Genomic DNA, 9377 nt, shown 5'->3' on the forward strand with positions numbered 1-9377 from the left:
AGAAGCTGAATGCTCTTGAACTTCCAAGCCTCCAGAATTGTGAGCTGAATAAGCTTATTTATAAATTACCTAGTCTCAGGGAATTTATAGCAACAGAAAATGAGCTAAGACACCCTTGCATTTCCATATGAATCTGTGGGTTGGCTTATCTAAGGCTTTTGGGATTATGATAGGTTTGCAATTGAGTCTTTGTCTCTCTTTATTCTAAATATTAAGCAATACTCTGATTGACTTCTGGGTGCATCAGGTTCTTATTAACCACTCTTACATATCAGAGATCAGAAAACATTTTCTGTAAAGGGCCAGAAAGCAAATAAATCTGGTTTTGGACCACGGGATCTTAAGTAGTCATATAGGAGTCCCCTCCCCCACACTGTGGCAGCACCTTCCAGGAGCCATCCCAGCAATACCGTCACCTCCTGTAGTGTCAGATCCTGTGACAGGAGGAGTTCCCCTGCATCAGCACACTTTTCCGTATCCAGCTTTCTATTCTGCTTTCCCCTGGATCCAGCACCTTCACCATCGCCTTCCATATTTGCCCTCCTGGTATATGCTGGTTCGTGTTAGCCTGCTTTTACCCCTTATGTATAACCCCTCTCTTCCGTTAGCAGGTTGGATACTTGCCCTGTGAAACCATGCTTCATTCTGGGCCTACTCCGGCTCTGGTGCCAGGGAGGGAGGTGGGGCACATCCTAAAAAGGGCCAGCACTGTGCACTAAGGTACCTGCCTCATTGAGAACTCTACGGAGACAAGCTCAAACATTTTTACCTGTCCCAGGGGCTTCAGTGGGATTGGGATTCAAGGAGTCCCATCATATCTGTTTAGATATTTCTATTCCAAAATTCAGGGTTTCATTTCCTCCTTTCAGGACCTCGACCTGCCATATGAAAATTGCCAGGGCTGAGAAGGCAACTTTCTCTAAAGTTCTACTACTTGTATGATCATGTCCTGTGGCTGTTAAACTGAAGGAGATGGGGGTCTCTTCCAATGCCATTGAAGGTGCTCTTTTCCTCTCACAGTTGCTTTATACTGATGATTGTTCCAAGCTGGTCATTTTCTCTTTTCAAAGCTTCCATTGTTCAGTAACAGCCACCCAGTTTGATAGTCCTTGTTCTTGCTCGTTTTCCCATATCTCTCAAATACTGCCCAAACCTGTGCATCTTTGTTGACCTGTCACCCATCCTGCCACCACAGGAGAAAGTCTTAGCAACTGCACGGCTCGGGGATGCTCTGGAGATGCAGTCTCTACCTCCCTCTAGGCTCCTGAGGGACCCTCCTCAGAATCCCACTCTTCCATTTGCTTCTGAGGACCACCCAGGTACCAAGAGTCTTAGGTTGGGTCTGCTACATCTAAGAAACAGTTCAGGGATCTATTGAGGGAGAGCTCTTTGAAGAAAACTGGCAGGGAAGGAAGTAAATTAGGATAGCAGAGAGGATGGGGCTGAGCAAGTCAGAGTCTAGGAGTGGCCAAATCCCTGGTGGTGTGCTTGAGAGCACAAATCACACTGCAAAATCTTCTCCTGAAGCCAAGGGCTGGACTTTTGTGCCCTTCTATCAGGTAGGCAGCAGCTGTGGGTGTCCTGGGAGGGAAGTGTGACCTCCCTGGAAGAGTGATCCTTGTCAGTCAAGAGCAATTCTCTGGAGAAAGGGCAGCTGTGACTTGTTATCAGCCAGTGGGCACCACAGCTGGAGGGTGGGTGGACATGGTGAGCAGGGAGCCTTGGTCTCAGGGATGGCACAGAGGATGGCACATTCTCGAACAGCGAAGAGCAAAGTTTCAGCAAGGCTGGGGTGCACAGAATTAGCATTCTCGTGGTGCTTGGCCTTGGACCAGCTGGTTAGCAGGAGAGGTGGTGGAAATGGTCAGGGTTTGCATATATATATGCTTTGTTGAAGTCTAATTGACATACAGGAAGCTACACATGAAGAGCATGATTCAATAAGTTTCAACCTACATATATATCTATAACATCACCACAATAATCAAGATAATGAATATTTTCATCATCTCCAAAGGTTTCCTTGTGCCCCTTTGTAACCCTCCCAACTGCTCATTCTCACTCTACCTTGTCTCCTCCATGCCCCTCTTGGTCCCAGGCAGCCACTCATCTCTTTTCTGTTACTTTTGGCTAATTCACGCTTTCTTGAATTCTGTGTGGATGGTCCTGGCAGTACGCCCTTGCCCACTTCCTTCACTCAGCATCATTCCCTTGGGAGTCATTCACGTGGTTGCCTATGGCAACGGTTCATTCCTCTGAGCAGCAGTCCATCGCACCGACACGCTACAGTTTGGGTACCCCGTCATGTGCTCACAGACATTTGGGTTGTTTCCAGCTTTGGGTGATTACAAGTAAAGCTGCTAAGAACAAGATGTTCTTTTCTTTTAGGTAAATGGCTGGCTGTGGACTGGCTGGATGCCAGGGCAGGTGCACGAGGAACTTGATGAGCAACCGTCACATCCTTTTCCAGAGTGATTGTAGCACTTTGCCACCCCACTAGCGTGTATCAGAGTTTCAATTCCCCATATCCTCATCAGCCCTGGGGGTGGTCCATCTTCTGGACGTCAGCCATTCTAGTAGGTGTTGTGGATTCATTCTGCAGGTAGCACTGGCAAGACTTGGATCTGGCACGCGAGATGGAGAGAGGAGATTTTATTCAACCAATATTGAGAGCTTTCCCTATCCTGGCACCCCACTAGGGCTGGAGGGGATGGTACAGAGTAGAGCAGAGATGATCCCTTCCCTCAGGGAGCTTACAGTCCACACCTCTTTCATGCTGGACTGAGAAGGCTGGGGGAGGCCCTGGGACTCTAGTGGGATTGGGATGAAGCAGTCAAAGAGTGGCCACTGATGGAGGCAGTGAAGAGCATGGGATGCGTGGGTGGAGGATGGAGTTAGGCTCTGTGATGTAAGAACTAATGGATCAGTCCAGAGGGTTACAGTGACACCCTGACTCGACTATTTACTATTTGTTTGACCCTATATGGGTAAGCATATTGGTTACCATATTGAGCAGCCTCAATGTTCTCATCTACAAAGTGGGAATAATGGATGCTTTAGAGGAATGGAGATGTTTTACCATCACTTAGCCAAATCCAGATGCTCTGTAACTGGTTGAAGTCAGTGACCTTGAATTTGTTCACTAGCTTGCCAATTTAGACAGGACAGAGAGATCCAAGTGTCCTCAGAAGTCAGCTCATGGTTCAGTGCCTCATTTCCACTCTCTCCTGCCCGCCCCCAGGTGCAGACTCTCAGCCCATGGGCCCCGGGAGGAAGACGAGGGAGAGGCCTGTCGGCAGCTCTATTTTTAGAACCTCTCCTGGAATATGGCTCAGGCTCCCTGACTCCACGGGGAACCGAAGTCAGTCTATATTTAGGAGGCACAGCTGCGTCCTTCTATCCTTCATGTGTCTCTGGATTCTGGTCCTCATGGTGTGTGGAGGGAGCCATCACTTTGCCTACACTGTGTTTTTATCTGCGGGTCCCCCGGGAGCAGTGGTCCTCCTTACCTTGAAGCTGCGTTTCACACCCTCCACTGCAAGGATGCAGGAGGGGTACAGCCTGCCTGCTTTGTAGCAATAGTGGCTTCTGTCACATCGTGATGCTTGCAGCAGGGAGTGTGGTTCCCTTTGGTGCCCCACGTGTAGCCATAGCAACCATGGTGAGCCACATTTTTTCAGTGTCTTGTTCATCCAGTCGTTTCCAGCCATCGCCTGTGACGAACTCCAGATGGGTCTGGGGTGTGGCAGTGTTGTCACATCCCCATGTTCTGGATGAGAAAACTGAAGCACCAAGAAGCACAGGGACTTGCAAAAGGCACCACATGAGTGCCAGGCTAAGCTGTCACCATCCTGCCCGTTGTGCCATCTCGTGACCCCTGGTCTAACAACCTGCTGTCTTCCTGCAGCAATTCCACTTCTCTTCTGAGGTCCTGCAGTTGACTCAGATGCCACCATCTTTGGGAAGCCCGTCTGGTTCCTCCAGATGAACACGAACTGGGTCATTGTACAATGCAATGCAGAATGTGACAGGGTGGGGTGTGGCTTAGCATATTTCCAGTAGTCACCCGGAGCCTCCTCTGCCGTATCACCTGCTTCTTTGGGGGGGGGGGTTGTGACCCAGTGCCTCCATCTCCCCCCACATCCTCTGGTGTGGACTGCACAGGCACATAGTAGGCACTGAAGAAGTCCTGACTGAATTCAATTCCAACCAAATTCTGTACCTGGACGGTTTCCAGAGCTCGCAGTGTTTGACATAGGACACTTTTGAGCTCACAGCCCGGCTCTGCCATCTGCTAGCTGGATGGCCTATGCCATTCTCATAATCAGCTTGAGGCCTCAGCTTCCTCCTCTGTAAAAGTGGGAATAATCATAGAATGGTAAAAAATTAGCAGAGGACATTCTTATTCTTGCCTCAGCAATCTTGCCTGGCTCTCTTGGCAGGACCATAGATGGGTTGATGTGGACACCAGCTAATATCGCAAAGGATGAGCGAGTGGAGATTCTTCACACACCCACCATGTGACATTCTGTCATTCATTTCCTGCTCCATCAGAGTTGGTGTGTGACCCACTTGGCAGCATCTGAGGAGGGTGGAAGTATCCCATGTCTTCCCTTCATGGTCAAAGCTGTTTTTCGGCTATTGAAGGGGAACTGCTTTGCTTTCTTGAGGGAGAAGTTGGTTCTCTCTCCTCTTTGCCAGCAGAACCATAAGAAGAGGAGAGAATGGGGGCTGGGCAGCAGGGAGCGTGTTGGTGGCCCGGCAGAGGATCTGCTCCAGGAGGCTGCCATCTGGGGTGGGGCATTCAGTGTGTGCTGGGAGGCATAGACCCTCCCGGGTGGCAGGCAGAGCAGGGACCTGAGGCAGGGGTCTGGACATGGTGACCCTTTATAGCTAGATGACTTGGTGAGCCTAGTAGTAATAAACGCCCAGGTTCCCACGCAGCTGGAGACTTGTCCTTTCACCTCATGGCAATGTAGGACGACTCTGGAGCCTGGGAATGACTGCACTGACTTAGTTAGTTCTTTTAGTTCTTCTTCTTCTTCTTCTTTTTTTTTTTTTTTTGGTACGGAGGATTGAACCTAGGGGCATTTGGCCACTGAGCCACATCCCCAGCCCTCTTTTGTATTTTATTAGAGAGAGGGTCTCACTGAGTTGATCAGTTCCTCACTATTGCTGAGGCTGGCTTTGAACTCAGGATCCTCCTGTCTCAGCCTCCTGAGCCTCTGGGATTACAGGCATGTGCCACCACACCTGGGGTTGTTGACTTAGTTCTAAGGTGGCACCAACTCACTTTTTTTTTTTTTTTTTTGCTGCAGGGAAAGGCTTCATGTGCCTTATGGGAAGGGCTAGCCACACTGGCCCTGTGGTTGTGGGCACTGCCACTGAGGATGGCTTTCTTCTGGAGACAATCTTATGGAAGAGAGTCTGGCTTTACTCTGGTTAATGGGGGAGTGACTTATTTGATTCTGTAGAAGGTGGAGTGGGAATGCTTACTCCCTGGTTGGTTTTGTGTCCTGGGGTGTGGCAGACAGTGGCAACCTAGGCTGTTCTCAGAACCAGCTTGAGGCCCCATCTGTCCCCCCAGAACCTGGCCTCAGTGTGTCCTGAGTGGAAGTGATGTGACCATTTCTAGGATGTAGCATGGGAGAGCTGGTGAGCAACCCAATAGCTTCTCTTTCCCTGTGTCAGTCATGGAACAGGCTGGAAGTTTTGGGTGGGGTCATCTCTGTCTGCCAAGGTTCCTGAGTATCTGTGTGGAGCAGACTTCTCCTAAAGCTCAAGGTGGCTCTGTGGCCAAGAAATAAGCTTCTGTAAATTAGACCACAGATTTTTTTTCCCCCATAGCAAAGTCAACACTAATGCCTGAGAAAGTTGGTGGTAATGATGTGGGATGGTACTGATGTTTCATAAACTCAGGCCAATTTTCTTGTTCAAGTTCCATTCATGTTTTATTCTAGGGATACATTTCCACACTAGACCTCAGTTTCATTACCAACCTTCTTGCCTCAACATTTGGGGTAACAGAGGCAAGAGTGTTTAAGTAATATGCTTAGGGTCACCTGGCTGGTTTAGAGGCATAGCTAGCTAGCTATTCTTTATAATCTTTTTGTGTTAGTCAGCTTTCCATTACTGTGACAAAATACCTGAGACACACAACTTAAATGGGTGAAAGATTTATTTTGGCTCATGGTTTTAGAGGTTTCAGTCCATGGTGGCTTGACCCTATGACTCTGGGCCTGTGGCGAGAGGGTGTGGTGGAGAAAAGCTGCTGGCCTCATGGTGGCCAGGAAGCTGAGGGAGAGCCAGGGGTGGGAGCATGTGGAAGAGACTAGGGACAAGATTAAGTCTTCAAGGATACTTGCCCAATTAGGCTTAACCCCTTAGGTTTCAATACCTCCCAATAGCACTACCAGCTGGGGAACAAGTCTTCAACACATGAGCCTTTGGGGGACAATCTACATCAAAACTATGAACGCTTTGTTTCAACAACGTGCACATGGATATTTTTTTTTTTTGTAAGGAGAATTCCGTTTGCCCACTGGCTTTACTCAACCCCACAGTGATGCGTCATCAATTCTGATTATCCTTGTGTGAAGTTCAAGGCACACAGTCAATGGAGGCTTCTCTGCCCTTGAAGCCAAGAAGCAGGTGATGTCAATAAGCAAACACTCAGATGTGGTGGGAGAGCCTGCTCCGCAAGGGGCTGGGAGTGAATCCTTAGGTGAAACAAGAGCTTTTTTAAGGGGAATCAATCACTTCCTCTCTGCTACATTCTACAAACTAGAATTTTTATGTGTTGGAGATTAAAAAAAATAGTGATGCCAGGTGCGTTTGTTCTTCAGTGTGTATGTGTGTTTGGTGCGCCTTCGGCTATGTGCATACCACTGTCTGGGTTTACAGAGGGCTCTTTCTTGATCAACACAGACTTTCAGTTAATTGAGCTCTTTAATCTTTTTACGAGGATGACTAAGGAAAAGCAGGAATTTATTTTGTAAAACGATAACATTTTTTAGTCTTCTGGAGGTCTTGAATCTTCATCGATCCCAGGCATCTAAATCCTTAGGTCGTTGCTGGGTGCGATGGCGCACGTGTGCAATTCTAGCCACTCAGGAGGCTGAGACAGGTGGATCATGAATTCAAATCCAGCCTCAGCAACTCAGAGAGGCTCTAAGCAACTCAGTGAGACCCTGTCTCAAAAAAATATATATAAAAGGGGCTGGGGATGTGGCTCACTGATTAAGTGCCCCTGAGTTCAATCCCTGGTACCACGAAAACAAAAACAAAGAACCTTAGGTTGCATTGATTCATTCATTTAATACTTAGCTGCCATATGGTTAACCTACTATATCTCAGGCACTGGGGGCTGCAAGAACAAGGCACCGATAGTGACCTTGAGGAGGCTGGAGCTTTCTAGGGGAGATAAGACAAAAGCCGCACTCTGTGGTAAACATTTTGCATGAATGTCCCCCAGAAGGCTGGGAGTGCCGATCACCTCGGAGAGGAGGGAGCAGTTGAGGTGACACAGAACAGGAAGGACGTGAAGATTCTGACAGTCTTTGGGGGAGGCTATTCCTAACACAGACAGTGGCTGGCACCCAGGCATGAGGGTAGGGGTGAAGAGAACCTGGTGCTCTTCAACGGGGAGGTTGAAATACAAAGGCAACTGCAGATTAACCTCTAATTACCCAGGAAAAACCAGTAACCGGAACCATTTATGGAAGGCGTTCCCTTAATTAAGATTTTCCCGTGTGTGAGGCTACACAGTCACAGATGCACCCACACACCTCCCAGCCCCAGACGCTCCTGAGGACCCCCTTCTGGGCCCAGTGGGTGTGGATCTTCGCACTCCTCCGTGGCAGGGAGGGAGTGCCTCCTGCAGCCTGGAAGACGCATTCTCGGCACGCCATGCTGCGGCCCCACGGAGGCCCTGTTCCAAGAGGATTGGAAATGTAATCACAACAGTTTTTATTAGCAAAAGAACAGCAGGATCCCTTCTGCTGTCCATATGGACAAATCCCGTTGGGTATTCATGAAGCAGTTTGCTCACGGAACAGCCGTGCTTGAAACTCCTCGTCCAGTTACCTTCGAACTTGGTCTTTTTGCTGCTGCTGCTGCTGCTGCTGGTGCAAGGGAAGCATCTCCCACACTCAGTTCTCCTGGGGAGGGAAGGGTCTGCTTCCCTCCATTTCTGTTCCTTTACCCTGGAGGCTGGGAAGACCCGGGAGTTTGGGGGCTGGTCACTCATTATGGATGTCATGGTAATCAACTCAGCTTCACCTGTCCTAGGTCAAATTGGCTAGTTAATTGGAACAACAATGGTGTTTGGGACAGTCCCCCAGGCCCGTTGGGGTTTGGGTAAAGGGGTAATTGTACAAGGGCATTTGGGGAGAGGGTAAGGAGTTTGCTGATCCATGCATTATTTCCTGGTGTGTCTGCATGCTGCCCAGGTAGAGGACAATAGGCAGAGTGACCATACAGCCTGTGTGCTTAGAGACACAAACATTCCCTTCCATTGTCCCTAGTGGTACCTAGTGGGACATATCAAATTATATGCCCTGATTATGGGAAAGAAAATGTGTGTGTGTGTGTGTATGCAATACAAGAATGTGTCAATCTGAAATAAGATCACTCTTAAAGCAAAAAGAAACCTGTGCCTTCTGAAGGTTGTAGGCGCCAGACCTTGGAATTCACTGGCTGGTAGAGAACAGAGAAGGAGGATCCAGCAGTTTGAAATTGGCTCATGTCTCTGAGTTTGTGGAATCAATACTAGGAAGAGTGTCCAACAAGGCAAACACCATCTTATCAGGTGTGCCTGTGGATGAGTAGGTGGGCCCTGGCTCTCCAGGTATAAGAGCTGAGCAGACACCTGTGGTCTGGCCTGATGAGCTGACCATCTCTGGCAGTGAGGCCTGCCTTTCTCTGGGGCTCCTTCCTCTCCTGCTTTCTGGCCATGGGGTTGGCCCTGGCTGGCTTCCGTCCTCTGCTTCCCAGTCGGCAACATGGAACTCAGGCCTGGCCCTATAGGGTCTCATGGATCTGTTCTGGAATGGGACTTGGGACAAGGAGAGTTTGACTTGGGACCTTTGCTTCTGAGCAGGGGAACTGTAAGCCCGGAGGGTGGGTGGCCATGCAGAAGCCACCTGAGATGGAGCTGCTGAGAATGAGTCTGTCCTGATCCAACGGAGCCCAGAGTCACGCCACCTTTGGCCTCTTCCGCAGTACTGATAGATCCTCCTTTGTGCTTAGGCCAGTGCCAGAAGCTTCCAGGGGTTGTGATCCTGCCAGATGTTCCTCTTCCCAAAGAACTGGCACTCCCAGGTCTTTTCTTTCTGTTTTCAAACCCATTACCTAAGGCTTCCTCTTTCTGGCCAGGG

This window comes from Spermophilus citellus, assembly GCF_964194105.1.
Source record: "Spermophilus citellus genome assembly, chromosome: 15".
NCBI classification, from domain to species: domain Eukaryota; kingdom Metazoa; phylum Chordata; class Mammalia; order Rodentia; family Sciuridae; genus Spermophilus; species Spermophilus citellus.